This window comes from Sabethes cyaneus, chromosome 1 (assembly GCF_943734655.1).
Source record: "Sabethes cyaneus chromosome 1, idSabCyanKW18_F2, whole genome shotgun sequence".
In the NCBI taxonomy this organism is placed as follows: Eukaryota; Metazoa; Arthropoda; class Insecta; order Diptera; family Culicidae; genus Sabethes; species Sabethes cyaneus.
Window position 1 is genome coordinate 64,017,703 of NC_071353.1, and position 15,862 is coordinate 64,033,564.

A 15,862-nucleotide genomic window follows, 5' to 3' on the forward strand; every position below is an offset into this window, starting at 1 on the left:
GAGCCTTCCGTCTATAATCTAGTATGGCGTTTATAATCTAGTATATACTAGTAATCTAGTATTCCGTGATCTCATAGTTGACTTTGCAAGCAGGGAGGCCATGCTAGGGTTGACACTGTCCCTTATGAGGACCATGTTCAGAGTCAGGTCGACGTAAGTCAGGAATGGTCCATGTGCATCTACTACTCACCAACTTTGGTGACGAGTTTTCAACGTACCCGGAGGCCTGCCAAAGTTAACGCGACGGGGGCAGTTGGACTATTAACCTGCTACCAATCTCTATATTTTAGCACCTTTATTTGCCGCATCAATGCTTAAAATCGATCCACTGATTTAATAGTTCTGATTTTTCAAAGTTAGGAAGGTAGGTAAATAAGTATCGCGTTGTTTTGGCACCACTGTAACTCGGAAAGGATCATCCTAGCGGGCCACATTAAACAACTACGAATCTAATTTACCGTTCTGATTCAAACTTAGAACAGTCTCAAACTTCGAACACTTCAGAATAAAATGCTCGTTAGTATCGCTAACATGATTAAATATTATGCTTATTGTACACCACCGTGTTCGTTAGAATGTCCTCTATCTGGTGAGGTATGACGTTGACCTATGGGACTCCTTGTAAGAAATCAACAGGCGCTGGAAAAAAAAATGAGAACTAAGATTTTAACTTGGTTCCATACTCTTTGCTCTTCGAGCAAAAGTAGCTGTTTTTTCGTTTGCATTATTTTCAATGGCGTAGCTAGGAGTTTTCCCTGGAGGGGGCCCAGGGAGTGCCTTTCAAAAGTTTTTTCCTTATGTATGAACACATCAATCTACTAGTAACTACACAAATATAATGTTCTAAGCATGAATATTTCATTTATTTTATCAACTATTGCCGAGTCGTTTTGTCGATGTAAAGAGTAATAAGAATGTTTTAGCGGAAAACTCTCAAATTCACAACTGTTCAGTTTGCAGTTTTACGAGAAGGTGAACTAAACTCGTAAGTCGCAAGGGCTACATACCGAAACCTAGCGTGTGTAGGGACGAGGGAGGGAGTCTAATCATAAACGAACGCTAGGTGGCCGTCGGGGGGAAGCAGTTCGTCGATGAACACCTCATTGGCAAAGTTGCAGAGGGAGGTCGAACGGAAATTACCATAAGAGTGGTAGACTAATCTCATCCTTCCAGCATTGGACAAAAGGTAGGAGTCAAAATGACTACTTGTCAAGCATAGCTACCAATACCCCCCCCCCTTCCTTTCCGCTCTTCTCCTCCTTTACCAAAAAATGTTTCATTTCTTTCCCCTACCGTCCCTTCATCAATTGTAGAACCATCGTTTCAAAAAATATTACCATAAGAGTGCCCATGGTAGAGAGTAATGTTACAGCACCTGATCTCCAAAAAGTCAAACGGAAAATCGGGTTGCTGAAGACCAACAAAGCCGTTGATAAGAACCGCCTACCGTCAGATCTTTATGAATATGCCCAAGAAATGTTGGCAACGGCTGTACACTGGGTTATGTCCAAGATTTGGGAGAAGAAGCTACCGAAGGAATGGATGAAACGAGTGATTTGTTCTAACTACAAAAAGGGTGATAAACGGTTGGTAAGCGCCGAATACAAGGTACTCTCCCAGATCCTGTTACGGCGGCAGTCACCGATAGCTCTAATAACGATAGACAGATCTTGCAGAAATATCAGGAGGACAATGACCACTCATCACATGTTTGTTGATTTCAAAGCAGCATACGATACAGGTCATTGATACCAGCTATGGCATATAATGCACGAACATGGTTTTCCGGATAAACTGACGCGACTGATTAGAGCTATATTGAATCGAGTGATGGGTTTCGTGCGCATCTCGGGGACACCCTCGAGTCCTTTCGAGAAGCGATATTAGCGTTGACACAAGGTGACGGCTTATCTTGCTGTTCAACATCATTCTTAAGGGGGTGATCAGACCAGCGAGCATCGAAACGAGAGGCATGATTTTCACTAATTTCTAGGTTTTGCAGATGACTTTTATATCATAGCCAGGAACTTTGGAACGGCGGCGGCAATCTTTGTCAGACTGAAAGTAGAGTCTAGCAGGATTGGGCTAAAAATAAATGCGTCGATGACCAAATACATGAGATGAAGAGACTCAAAGGAAATTAACGCGTGTCTCCCACGGACGGTAACCGTTGACAGGGACTAAATAAAGTGGTAGTTAAGTTCGTATATGTGAGATCGCTGGTGGCCGCGGACTAGTAAGGAGATTAACGGGTGGGAAGTCGCGCGTACATGCCTTCGCAAAACGCTATACGATCAAGAAGCCGTAAGTCGCCGTATGAAGCTGACGATTTACAAAACTCTTATTAGACCAGGTTTTTTATGGACCTGAAGCCGTGACATACGCGCCTTAACCATGTTCGAGCGGAAGGTACTGCAGACGATGATTAGCGGAGTACAAACAGAAAACGGAGATTGGCGGGGGTGCATGAATCACGAGTTACAGGCACTGCTTGGAGAGATTCCCTGCGTACATCTGGCGAAAGTCAGTAGGCTGCGGTGGACAGGAGACGTCGTAAGGCACCACAAACAGGAAGATTCAACGACCAAGATGGCCCGACCAGGTCGAAAGTGTTTTGCGACTTCTGAGACGACTGTGAAATTGGTGATGAGTGGCCCAAAATCAAGTTGTGCAAAAATATATCTACGCAGTGGGAACATATACACTGAATTTTTTCCGGTTTTCAAATCCCAGTGGGGACCATTTCCATTGGCGTAGCTAAAAAATTTTTCTGGGAGATGCCTAGGGGGTGCCTGCCAAAAAAACTTTTTCACTTATATAAGCGCCATCATCGTCAGCATTATAGAGCCGGAGTGGCTCGTGCTGTTTCAAGCAGTAGTCTACATTCAACTCGATCCTGGGCAACTTGTCGTATAGCTCCCAGTTGTCTCAGAAGTCGAAATCGGATGGCTAAAATATGGTCCGTAGTTGCATTAGCCCCCATTAAACCTACCTGGTGATTTCCTACGAAATCATGTGCTAACGGCGAAAGCCGGTCTAACAAGATCTGGGAAAATACCTTATAGGCGGCTTTACCAGCGCTTTGCCTCTCCTTCCATCCATTTCTCCGGTTGCTTCTCCTCCTCCCGAATATTGGAAATAACAAATAACCCAGTGTTGCCAGCGTTTCTCGGACATATTCATAAAGCTCTGCAGGTAGACGATTCTTTTTTTATCACGTTTTCAAATTCCAATGCAGAAAATTTCTGGAGGGGCCTGCCGAATTCTGGAGGGGGCCTGGTCCCCTAGGCACCCCGTCTAGCTACGCCAATGACCATTACTGGAGGGGACCTGGTCCCCCAGGCACCCCCTATAGCTACGCCAGTGATTATTTTACCAAATTTACAACATTTACCTTCCTGCGTCGCGATTATTAGATAAGTGCAAGATATGTATGAACTAAATCATAGGTAAAATTCAATATTTCACGCATTATTTCAAAAATATCAGATAAATTAAAGTGTTCCAAGTTTGAATCAAAGCCCAACTGTAACTTGTTAGTGTTTTTCTATGTAAAATAACATTTTATCTTCATTTTTAAAATTTTCCCACGAAAATAAATAACTTGTCATGCTATTAAACCATTTATGGGGGTAGAATAAAGATGTTTTCGAACATTTTACTTTGAAGAAAGTTTCAGCATAGCTTAAGTGTTCGAAGTTTGAATCAGAACGGTATTTTCAAAAAGGAAAAAGAACGACGAGTTTTAACAGCACCGGGGCAAATTTCGATTCCAAACTTTTTTCCACAGAATTGCTGATTATAAAGAACAGTTCTAACTTTTCTCTCACTGCTCTGTTGGTCAAGTTGCTCCATTCAAAAAATGACGTGTAAAATATTTCTCCAATCGTTTATCTAAGGACAAAAGACGTGCCATCGATCTACACGTGCGATCACAGCGAACCGTTTCACTCAAAACAGAAGAAATAGGAAACAAACCCAAGATAGATTGACGTAGCCCACTAGCTGCAGCGGTGGGTGGTACAATTAAGTTGAGAGGCAGGCAGTGAAGGATCGAGTTGTTGCACGTCACCCGGTCTACCCGTTCGGTTGGAGCTAGTTTGTGTAGTACCTATATAGATACTCTTTCGCTCTCACGCGAATTTGTGCAACAGAGAAGCAAGCAAGTCTGCAGTCTGCACTGTGCATCATCTTCATTTAGAAATGCATTTGTACTGTAAATATTCATTTGCCGTGTAAGAAACAAAAGGAGCAACTCAATTCCGCGACACTGCTGTTTTGTGTGTGTTCGTTGGGGGGTTTCGGTTTATCAAGCTTGGTAGCTCGCAGCTGAGCGAAAGACTAACACACTGTTGCATAGTTACTGTGCCTGTTCCTGTGGTGTGATCACAAATTGAAAACAAAACCGGTATAGCAAAAGATTCATAGTAGAGAGCGCGAATGAAATCTGCGAGAGCAAAAGAGTTGGTTGCATATTGCAATACCGGAGCATTCGGGCGATGGTCATGTATGGATGTAGTGTTGTTCGCAAAGCATTGCTGTCGACTTGTGTTGATATCGACGGGCTGTGTTGTTCGACGCAGTGCCGACCGGCCTGTGAGCGTTGCATTCTGTTGCCATGTCCTGCAGTGTAGTCGTATTCGTCAGCTTGCCTTGCCATCATCAATGCACTTGCACTTCGATCCGAATTGTAGCACAAACTGGCAGTTAGTTTAATCGCGACGGCATTCGAGTTAAGACTGTGAAACCCTTTGCTCTTGTACCGGCGCTTGGTTTTGAACTAATAAACAATTCGAATTAGATTTTGTTTGATAGTTCGGTTTTATAATCGATGCAGAGTCAGTAGCGAAAAGGCACTTCTGGGTTCACAATTTGCCCTCCTGGTGAACCTTTGGCGTAAGCTAGTTTGCCGTCGACGCCTTACCGGTAGCCGGTGATTGCGACGTAAATCATATGACTAATTACTGGGACACAAGCAGTTGACACGTGCGTGATCTCGGAATTGTTCTGTATCAATTCAATATTCTTCGGTTTGGAAGAAGAGAACGTGTGATGCCTTGCGATAACAGATTCTTGAGCTTTGATTTTCTCTCGCGCGTTTTTGTTCACGTGCCATAAACTACCCGGTCTGAGAGTGACGCGAATGTGTACAATTGCTCGCATCTGTACGTTATCAAGTGTTTGGTGAAATTAAAAAACAAAAGAATCCAGATACACGGTCAGTGAGAGTGTGAAACACAAAGTGAAAGCAAAATATCAATAAAATAACAAAGATATCATTTGAGGCAGCGAAATAGTTTATTCAGTGAGTGAATTTATCGAGAATACTAATTTTCTTCGACGATAACGATAGAGGAAACAAAAAATTGTTCTAAGTGTAGATCCCGGCAACTGAATAGAATTCATCCAATCATTCGTTGTGTGTACTGAATACAAATGTGACTAGATATCGTTCTTTATAGCTGCTTTTGAAGACCTGACCCGCGAAAAACAGTTTGTCTCCGCTGGTTTATGATTTGAAATTCAAAGGTGTGTACATAATTTGAATATAGGCACAAAATTTTGAATCGCAAGTTACACACGCCAAGATAGCGGTATGCTCATGTGCCGGTTTTCTTGCTGACTATTAATTATATTGATATGGTTACTTCACAGATTATAATTTTTTGATGATTATTAATATATGTATCGTGCTTTAACTCGAGTCCTACTGCAGTCTAAGAGTGAAGTTGATACATCACATTTTCGACATAGTTTGATTGTCGCGGGAGCACATTGATGTTTCGCGTTCGGTTCTAAAATATGTTCGACCCTTTATCGGAAAGCGCGCCCGTTATCATCAACGTATGTATATAAACATGGGCCATTTAAAACTTCAGAAGCGCAAAGTCGCGAACACCGGTAACGACAGAAGAAGAATCTAAACAAAATTTTAAAATGAAATTTTCTGATAAGGTTATTACAAATATTTTATAAAGGTTTTGTCCTTCCAACGTTTAGCCGGGCGACGTTTGAAGGGAGGCAAAAAAAAATACTGAAGTTTCTTTAATCACGCAAAAAATAATTTAGCGTTAAAGCGTTAAAGTTTAATAGTGAAAACCAAATCTATTCTTACTTTTCATATATGCGTCGTTATTTTCCATGCAAAATCCTACCAAATGAGAGAAAATATCAAGAAATTTTCGAAAATTACATGGTTTGAACTACCGCTTCTGTTTCGTGCTAGAAGCGTTAAAACTCTGTGCATTCATTTTTCGACTTCTTTAGGCTATTCGGTCCACAATAGATTTTATAGAAACAATTTTTACTTCTTCCGATTTTTAAAGCCATTTTTAAAGGGGCAGGGGGTGGCGGTTGCTTAAAAAAATTTGCAATGACCTAAATTTATATGCATTGTATATTTTTAAACCACAAGTAAGAAAATTATTGTGAATAGAGAGACTGGCAAAACAATTGAAATTTTTATTAAAAACATGCCCAAAAATAATGCTTCGTTCGCAGAAAGGTTTTTTAATTTATTTTAAACAGCACAGCTAAAACGCTATAGCGGAAATATCGTTTCGAGATTTAATGAAAGTGATGTATGTATTCTTTTCATGAAATTTTAGTAAGATTTAAAATAAATTTTGTTAAGTAGCAATAAGGATTCTTTGATTAAGTTTCGAATAGTTATTTTTTCATTAGGCTTATACAAATTTAGAAAAAAGTTTATGTCCTGGTCCCGAATTTTGTTCAAGGGGGGGGGGGGGCAAGAAAAAAATAATAACCTCAAACCTTCAATAACTAAACAAAGGAGAACAAACCAGTGTTTATTTTTCTATATTAATACAAATTTAAAACAAAAATGTTGTACAGTATTTAAATTTTAGTTCAAACCGAACCTTCAAAATTTTTCAATTCAATCACATAAGCATTGTGGTAGACATGAATCAACTTTATAATAATGGAGTGCCACAGCATCACCTTAAAGAGCTGCAAGCGTGTAACTTAACCTTCATTTGAATTTTACTTTGAACTTACGTGTCTTTCGGTTAGTTACCTTGTATTTTAGAATAAAACAAATCCGTGTCACTTACTAGTTCAGAACTCGGTAACCACGAAATAGTATCGGACTCTAATCATCTTGTAAAAATGGCAATTTAGTTCGCTACAACTTTTTTACTTTGAACGCATGTTCTGTGCTGCGAAGTATGTCGATAAAGAAAGGTCAAGTTCTTAAGGACGTTTATACCCATGGCTTTAGTTTTTTGCATGTGCTGTGCTACCGACATTTTTTAAGTAAAAAATCTCTGACACTATTCACTTCGGATGAAGTTCACTACTGCGGTGGAAGTTGTTCTCCAAATATCAGGGGTTCTAACATCGTAAAGAATCTTGCAACCAATCACGAAGCGAGAATTCCGGTAGAACATAGGTTCATTATTTTCAATTTTTCAATAGTTCAACATCAAGAATCCATACTTTTCTCCATTTGGGTCAATTTTTAGAAGATTTTCCGATCGATTGGTGTAAGAATATTGAAAATCGATCGGGAAACCGCTGAGCTATTAGCGCTCAAAACCTTTCATTTTTCGTGACGCTCGTATTTTTTGATTTTTTGGAATGACACCCTATCTCAAAACTTGCCGTAAGACGTAGTCCTACGTCAAAAATCTGCTCATCACTAAAGAATGCAACTTAATAATATTGCACTTTATTTTTTTGCCCCTTAAATTTCGAAAATTTTTGAAGGGGGGGGCGACATAAACTTTTTTTCAAATTTGTATAAGCCTTATTTGCGTTTCCCTTAAAATATTAATATTAACCTTTTGAGTTTTTGGTATTGTAGTGGTTATTTATCAATGACACTTTAAACTTTAGGAGAAAAATCCATTTGATTTTACTCCACTAAAGTGATCTTTACAGATTACATGAATTTATGTTAAAAGTAAAATATGGAATGGTGGAAAATTAGGACCATATTTGTAATTGAAATGACTAGTTAGTAAACTCCAATATCGGGTCAATGCAGTGGTTGCAACCCAATGTAGTGATTAACATTCATGCCTTTCACGCCGGGGATCCGAGTTTAGAACAATATTGAGCAGTTTTACGTGAAATAGGTAAATGTCAAAATTGGAACCTTTCTGATTTAGATGAAGCTTTACAAACGTGTTTGATAGGAGGAAATATGTACCTTCCACAGATTTTGGCGCCATTTTGATTCAAGACTCATTTTTAAAAAGGGCGTATTTATTTTTATGTGTACATATTATGTTTGAAAGATTTTATCTCGAAAACTATCGATTTTACAAAAATTATGTCTAAGCAAAAGCTGTAGAAAATTGATTTTTGAACATGAAAAAATATGCACCGAAAAAAATATTTTACCAATTTTTCAAAAAATTGAAAATAAAACTTAAAATTAAGATATCAAAAATATACCATTCTTGAACATTTTATAATTTTTTTTAGAAAAAAAATAGAAGTAATTTGCAACCTTTTAAAAGTTATTCTGAGATGGCATAACTTTCATGGACGGACTTCGTAGGACAATGACTTTCATTATTTTTTTCCAACTTGGGATTTTCAAGTAACATATGAATTTGTAACACAAATAACAATTCTTTATGTCATTTACAACAAAATTGTTCATAATAATTATTTTTCTAAATGCAGCCGTTTTTGAGATATTCAGAGAAAAATTTGGGTATATTTTAATTTTTTATGTTAAACGCGTCTTTTCCATAAAATTTCTAATAACTACATTTAATTTCTTACAACTTATCCGAATACACCTTATTGATTCAACCTTTCGCTTTTGAGTAGTGGGTATTTTAAAAACTGTATACGAAAAAACTGGACACGCTGATTAGTTAGTCACTTTTTACCGCGTGAGTAAGCATAACAGAAATTTTGACTAAAAATAGTTGAAAGTATGTTGTTTATATAGGTAGAGTTTTACCGAAATAGATTAAGAGATTACAGTGATATCTTTGGAACTAGAGAAAGTACTCAAAAAACTTTGGGTACTTTCTTTGAAAAGTCAAACGCTTCTCATCTACGGAGCTAGAGATGCCAATACCGAGGGGGTATTTCGAAACCGGTTTTTCGGTATTGATAAATTCAATACCGGTAAAACCGGTAAAAGCCAATACTTGCAAAATAAATTAAAAAATTGTTAAATTTATAGAAAATGTTTCCATTAATCAATGGTACTTAATTTTTTGAAACAGCTAAGTGACTAGCTCTCTTAAAAAGAAATAAGTAGGGGAGTGTCGTCGTGGTTGGGCCACGTTTTGGAATTCGCCCATAACTTTCATTTCAAAAAGAATTTTGGAAATCTAAATACATCGTTGCAAAGGTCTAAGAATATGGTATATTTCCGGAAAGTTTTGAACTGATTGAAAAATAAAAAAGTTACAGGCATTTACGTGAAGACAAAAAATGTTTTCATTGTCGGGCCATGTTGTACAGCTTGGGCCACCGCAGAAAATCTAAGACATACGTATTGAAATTCTGTATAGAGACATGAAAAGAATGAATTCCGTGAACAACGGCTCATATAGGTACAAATACCCTATTTTTAATTGCATTTTTGCGAAATTTTGGCGATCTTGTAAAATCAATATTGCTACAATCGCCTTTTCCGAAGTGTTCAACTACAATGAAAAAAAACAACAAAAATCTAGGTTTTTATCGTATTAATTTTGCTTTATTTCGTCACATTTTACATGACTGACATTCTCTAGCGATTATTGCGCTTCTGCGCTTAAAATTACAATGGCCCAACCATGACTACTCAAGTGGCCCGACCTGTACAAATAGCGCTTTTCTAGTATTTCACCTTAGCCTTCCCAAACACCTTACTGGAGGAGATTTTTCTATATAGTCTTCGTGTGCAGCACAACACACTTCATACATTTTCTAAATTTATCTCGATAATTGCATTTCAAGATTCATTTCTTGAAAAAAAGTTCATTGCGCGTGGAAAACTTTTTTTAGAAGATTTAGTCACTGAATTCAGTACGGGTGTTTTGAATACACGATTGAAACTCACAATATTGTGAAAAGTTAGCTATCACAGTAAGAAATTTTACAATGATTTTATCATAGATATCATGAGCTACTAAAACTGTAAAATCGTGATGGCCCGACGATAACGACAATACCCTACGGAAAGAGTGTTTATCGTGTCAACTCTAAAACGAGACAGACTTTACTGGGAAACTGCATACAATTTGAGTAATACCAAAATATATGGTCTTGTGGTCCAAATTGACAGCTTATTTTCTTACTAATTTTTTTAAAACCCTGTTCATGCTGAAACATCTGTGATACGTGGTGCCAGGTAATTGAAATATTTACTGGTTTTTCGAATTATTTTGAGTGACATAGAGCATTAGTGAATTTTGAGACACGCATTTTAAGACGGAGGATAAATAATTGATCAGGAACTGAACATGGTCGCAATGGCAGCAAGCTAACATAGCTCGTTTCACAGTTCGCAGTACGAATGGTTCTTACAAGTCAGTTTACGCTCGCAGCGATGCAATCTTTGATGGTGGTTTCAGAAAACAGTCATCCTGTCTATCCGTTGAGGATTGCCAACAACGGGTCCATAAACGAACTTTTCTTCCGTGATATGCTATGACATTTTTAAAAGCGCTGCGTAATTTTTCACTGAAATTTGTCTGAAGAGCTACAATGTGTATCGCAAATTTTTACTGTTGCGCAATATTCTTAATTGTATTTTTGTTAAAGTCACTTTCATAGATATTTAGATAAATATTTTCCGTTTGATAAAATTATATAATTAAGCTGTTATTTTCAGAACCTCGAAGCATTGAAGCAATGGAAGCTTCTTGAGTTATTTTTTCATTAAATTTACCATGTAAAAAAATACCGAAAATACCGGTTTTGATCGCGTAAAAACCGGTATTTCGGTATTGAAAAATAGCACGGTAATATGTACCGGTAAAACCGGTAAAGCATCCCTAGACGGAGCAGTAAACAGCACCGAATCGAACACTCAACCGTATCCCAAGTAATTAGATATTCAAGAAGCGTCAGACTACCAAACGGAACGGAATGATGACAGCGGTAGGAAACGCGGCATTACAGACCCGACGAATTCCAGGATGGGAGTTGCGCATTCAAACACAACCCAATATTTCGATTCAGGATGTGGCCAAAACAGGTTAAATTTTCAGTTTATTTTGTGCAAAAAACAATGACACGTTGTGGACTGCACGTGTACGTGTACAAAGTTCGGATGACACCGAACTGGAGTGACAAACAGAACACGGTGGCTAAAACTCGCGGAAGGAAGCTGTTCTCAAAATTGATGCTTCTTAAACGTCTGATTACTTGGGATACGGTCGAATGTTTGATTTCGTGTTGTTTAACGCTCTATCGATGAGAAGCATTTGGATTTTCGAAAAATGTGCCCAATTTTTTGTGCGCTTTCTCTTGTTACAAAGATATCACTGAAGTTTTTGGAGCGTCTTAGTAGAATACGAAACCTAAAAATAAAAAAGAAGAAAACTTCTTTTTTAGTTTTAAGATATCACTGTAATCTCTTAATCTATTTTGGTAAAACTCTACCTATATAAACAACATACTTTCCACAAAAAACTATTTAACATACTATTTTTAGTCTAAATTTCTGTTATGTTTACTCACGCGGTAAAAAGTTACTAACTAATCAGCGTGTCCAGTTTTTTCGAATACAGTTTTCAAAATACCCACAACTCAAAAGCGAAAGGTTGAATCAATAAAGTGTATTCTAATAAATTGTAGGAAATTAAATATAATTATTAGAAATTTAATTGAAAAAGAGGAGCAACTGGAGTAACATATAAAAAAGACATGTTTAACATAAAAAATTAAAACATATCCAACTTTTGCTCCGAATATTATTTAGAAAAATAATTAGACCATTACAAATATTTAAAAAAGTTTTTGTCCCTCTGGTGTTTGCCACCAAAAAGGGGGGGGGCGAAAAAAACAAAGGTTTTTTTAATCGAGCAAAAAAAACTGAGTTTTTAGCATTTTTACATATAGTTTAAACGTGAAAACTAAATCTATTCATGCTTTTTGTATACCCGTTATTATTTTCCATGCAACAAATACGAAGAGAGAGACAATATCGAACGAAAAATGTTTTGTCGATTATTGGAAATTCCGTTGTTTGAAATATCCATTTCTGTTCCGTGTTAGAAGCGTTAATGCTCATTTTTCGACTTTTTAGGCTGTATCCAAGTAAACAGTAAGCACTAAACACTAGTCCTTTGACAACATTGTATAAGCATACAGAACTATGATCAAAAGCTTATTTTTCTTTACATACTTCTGTAGAACTCACATATTGCTAAAAAGGCGAACTAGCAGGTTATTAAATGCTACGCCACAAGCATTTAATAAACATTGTTTGAGGCTTGATCGAAACGTCATTTTGTCTACATTATCGACGTATCGAAAAAGTATCGACGGCATATCGTTTGCTAGTTATGGAAAATAAAAATAGATTCGGTCGGGATTTAAAAAACTAAAAAAGCAAGCGATTTTTTTTGCAGCATCTTAAGGGGAGCAGGATATACAGAACCAGTTTTTTGAAATGCTGAATATTGTTGCCACCTACTTAGACAGGGGCTCGAACCGGGAATTAGTCCTGCAACCTCATTCGTTTCCTTGCACCTTTGCTATCTAAACTATAGCGGACGTGATTGAGTGAGTTGAAATTAGCTGTATTTAAATCTTGATGATATTCCCCCATAGCTACTTGTCCTGCATTACCAATAGGGTAGAACAAGACGGCATCTGTTAGATGTAAGAGGGCATGAATAGTGGCCGTATAATAGCAAAATAAGAAGTCAAGTACAAGCCGTTTATCAACACTTGCGACTCGTTTTAATGCAATTGACTAAATGCATTATATTGTTACGTTATATGCGCATATATTGCTTTCTTTAATGCTCATCAATGTTAATGCTTCTATTGATAATATACAAAAGTTTGGCACCAGGGATGCAGAATTATTTCCAATATACGGTTTTGGATTAATGCTTATTTTATATGCTAAATTTTATAAAAATATTTTGACTTAGATCCGACAAATTATTTTTGCCCCCCGATTTTTCATGCCAATTTCAAAGGGGGGGGGGGGGGGGGTGACAAAAACTTTAAAAATAATTTGCAATGACCAATTTTGTTGTAAATGACATGAAGAATTGTTATTTGTGTTACAAATTCATATATTACTTGAAAATCCCAAGTTGGAAAAAAATCATGAAAGTCGTTGTTCTACGAAGTCCGTCCATGAAAGTTGCGCCATCTCAGAATAACTTTTAAAAGGTTGCAAATTACTTCTATTTTTTCCAAAAAAAAATTAAAAATTTTCAATAATGGTATATTTTTGATATCTTAACTTTGGAAAATTAACTTTGGAAAAATTCGTATGATTCGTAAGCATGTGCGCCATTCCAAAAAACGTAACTTGAACATTATGGACTACCATTCTGATTCAAACTTCGACCACTCTACGGTGGTCTATAATTAGATCAGAGCTATACCAAATTTTGACCATCGAAATTGAAAACAGAACTGGCGAAATAAATCAATGCAGATCGATTCGCAGCGGTGATGTAAATATTTCCTCTAGCGAAATCGACAAAGGGTGTATGATAAAATTAAACCAAAGGACAGTTCGATTTCGCCCTTTCGTCTGTTTATGACAGATATGAGAAATGCATATTCAATTTCAATCGATAAAATTAAAACAATTTTAATTTAAAATGAAAGTTTATGCGAGATATATAAAAATTCACACCGGTGGTAGGGTCTTTTTCTAATTCCCGTCGTAATAAGGAAAGCCATTCTAATTTTCATCATTTGCTGGATGGATTTAGTGAATACTCCAAAAGTTCTTGTACTGATTTGACTAAAACACACTTACCTTCCGATCCGTGAACTTTGAAATCACTGAAAAGCGACTATTAAAGTATATTATTGAAATTACGCAACTGACTTTATTGCTAAAATTCGTCGTACCGTTTTAAAATCCGTCCAACAAAATTTTTCATCGTCCGAACTAAAAATCACAACAATGTTTACGAAGCTAACGCGCATGTATTTGTGTAGGACGGCATGACAAATGTTATTCTACAAAATTTCTGCAGGTCAGGCAAGTTTTTCTGGCTGTAGAATAACGACAATGCCTTGCGTGAGTTATTTTCATTTATGAATGACGGAAATTAGCACGATTAGTCGACATTGTCTTCTTCGTCGCACGAAAAAACGTAGGAAATTTGGCTGGTAGGACTTCTTTAATGATAAAAAGCATTTAAATAGATCTCAGCTCACTTTGATTGATTGCGTATGATAGACAACTAACTAAAATATTAGGGAATAACTAGTTTTGCATTGTGTGTCATAAAAATGCTGATATTTTTAATAATTTGTGTTGGATAGGACGGGAATAGGCAATTACGACGATGTAGCAACATACCCTACAACATTAGTTTTACAACACCCGACCGGCGCGGAAACATTTTTCGAAAACTAGGATTTGGAAAGGTTTCATTTTCGATTTTTTGCTCAGTAGATGATATTTTACGCAACAACATTTTTAAACGATACTTACTTAGTTAACTGATATTTTCAGACTGCATAAACCGCTTTCACAACAATTTCACTTTACACTAATTAGGTATAAGCTGGATAATTCAAGCAAATGTTATTCGTGACTGTTCGAAGTTTGAAACAGTCCTGCGGAATGCGATTGAAGCTCCTTATAACCTTTAAGATGACACAAATGTTCAAACATTTTAAAGAAAATCGGTATTTTTTATTTCAGACTTCGATTCTTTAGTTTTATCCAATTAATTTTGTAATTTTGTTTAAAGTGGGTGAAACAAATCATGTACCGAAGTATTGCGGTGGGAATTTTTCTACAAAAAAGTCTTATGTCTCAATAACTTTAAATGCCGCTGGACCATACTCGGAAGAAAGATATATTTATAGGGATTCCAATGGTTATGGTTCTTTAGCAGTTTTGGTCAAATAAAAAGCATTTTTCCCTACTTCTCTAGAAGTACAGACATGTATTGATAACCCTGGAACCAACTGGGATAAATCTGCGATTTTTTTCACTACAGCACAGGAAAGCTACCTTCATGTGGATTTGTATGCCAGAGTATCTGATTACGACCAAAATAATCCTTTTACCCCAATTTTCTACATGTGCGTCGCAAAATTTAGGATAACATGATCTTCATTTGGCCACAATTACAAGAAACAAACAGGTGTTGTGAACAAACAGCAAACATGAATTTTAAAATTGGGTTGTATTTGGTGAAAAAAGATTGAATCTACCCTAGCGGAATCCAGAGATATTCACATTTACATCGATAAAAGTCTTGTCATCGGCTTGCTCATGAAAATAGCTTATTTATGGCGAAAAAAATATCAATTCTCCGAATGCCAGCGGTATTCGGAGTTATGGACTTTTACATCACTTCATATCGAGAAAATTGGGGCAAAGTGCCCTTCTCTTGGCAAAAACTGCAAGAAATCGATGCTTACTGTAAACAAGCACCACACTATTAGAATCGTTATAACACTATCATTTTTTGACTTCAAAAGATTGAACTTAGTTCAGCGGCATTTTTAAGAACAGAGAAAACGAATTTTTGCTCGTAAAAATTTCCACTGTGCGGTACTTCGCGAACAAACTTGAACTTGACGTAGTAAGATGCCGCTTTTGTAAAATCATGTTTATCAAATTTCTTGTGTTTTTTATAGGAAATTAAACAACAAATTTCTTGTGTTTTTATAGGATTTTTTTGGTTTGTTAGTAGATGTTTGGGGAAGGTTTTTATAA

At 36.8% G+C, this 15,862-nt stretch overlaps 1 protein-coding gene across 7 annotated transcripts in view; it reads left to right on the plus strand.

Annotated features, from left to right (window-relative positions):
- Positions 1 to 15,862, plus strand: part of LOC128733030 (uncharacterized) — a 404,411-nt gene that overhangs the window by 30,301 nt on the left and 358,248 nt on the right. For 5 of the 7 annotated variants that reach the window (XM_053826571.1, XM_053826576.1, XM_053826577.1 and 2 more), the window contains exon 1: positions 4,721 to 5,529. The exons of the other annotated variants lie outside the window; for them this stretch is intronic. The gene's annotated coding sequence lies outside the window, so the exon portion shown is untranslated. Of the gene's footprint in view, positions 1 to 4,720; positions 5,530 to 15,862 lie in introns of those variants that run through there. 7 annotated transcript variants of the gene reach the window in all.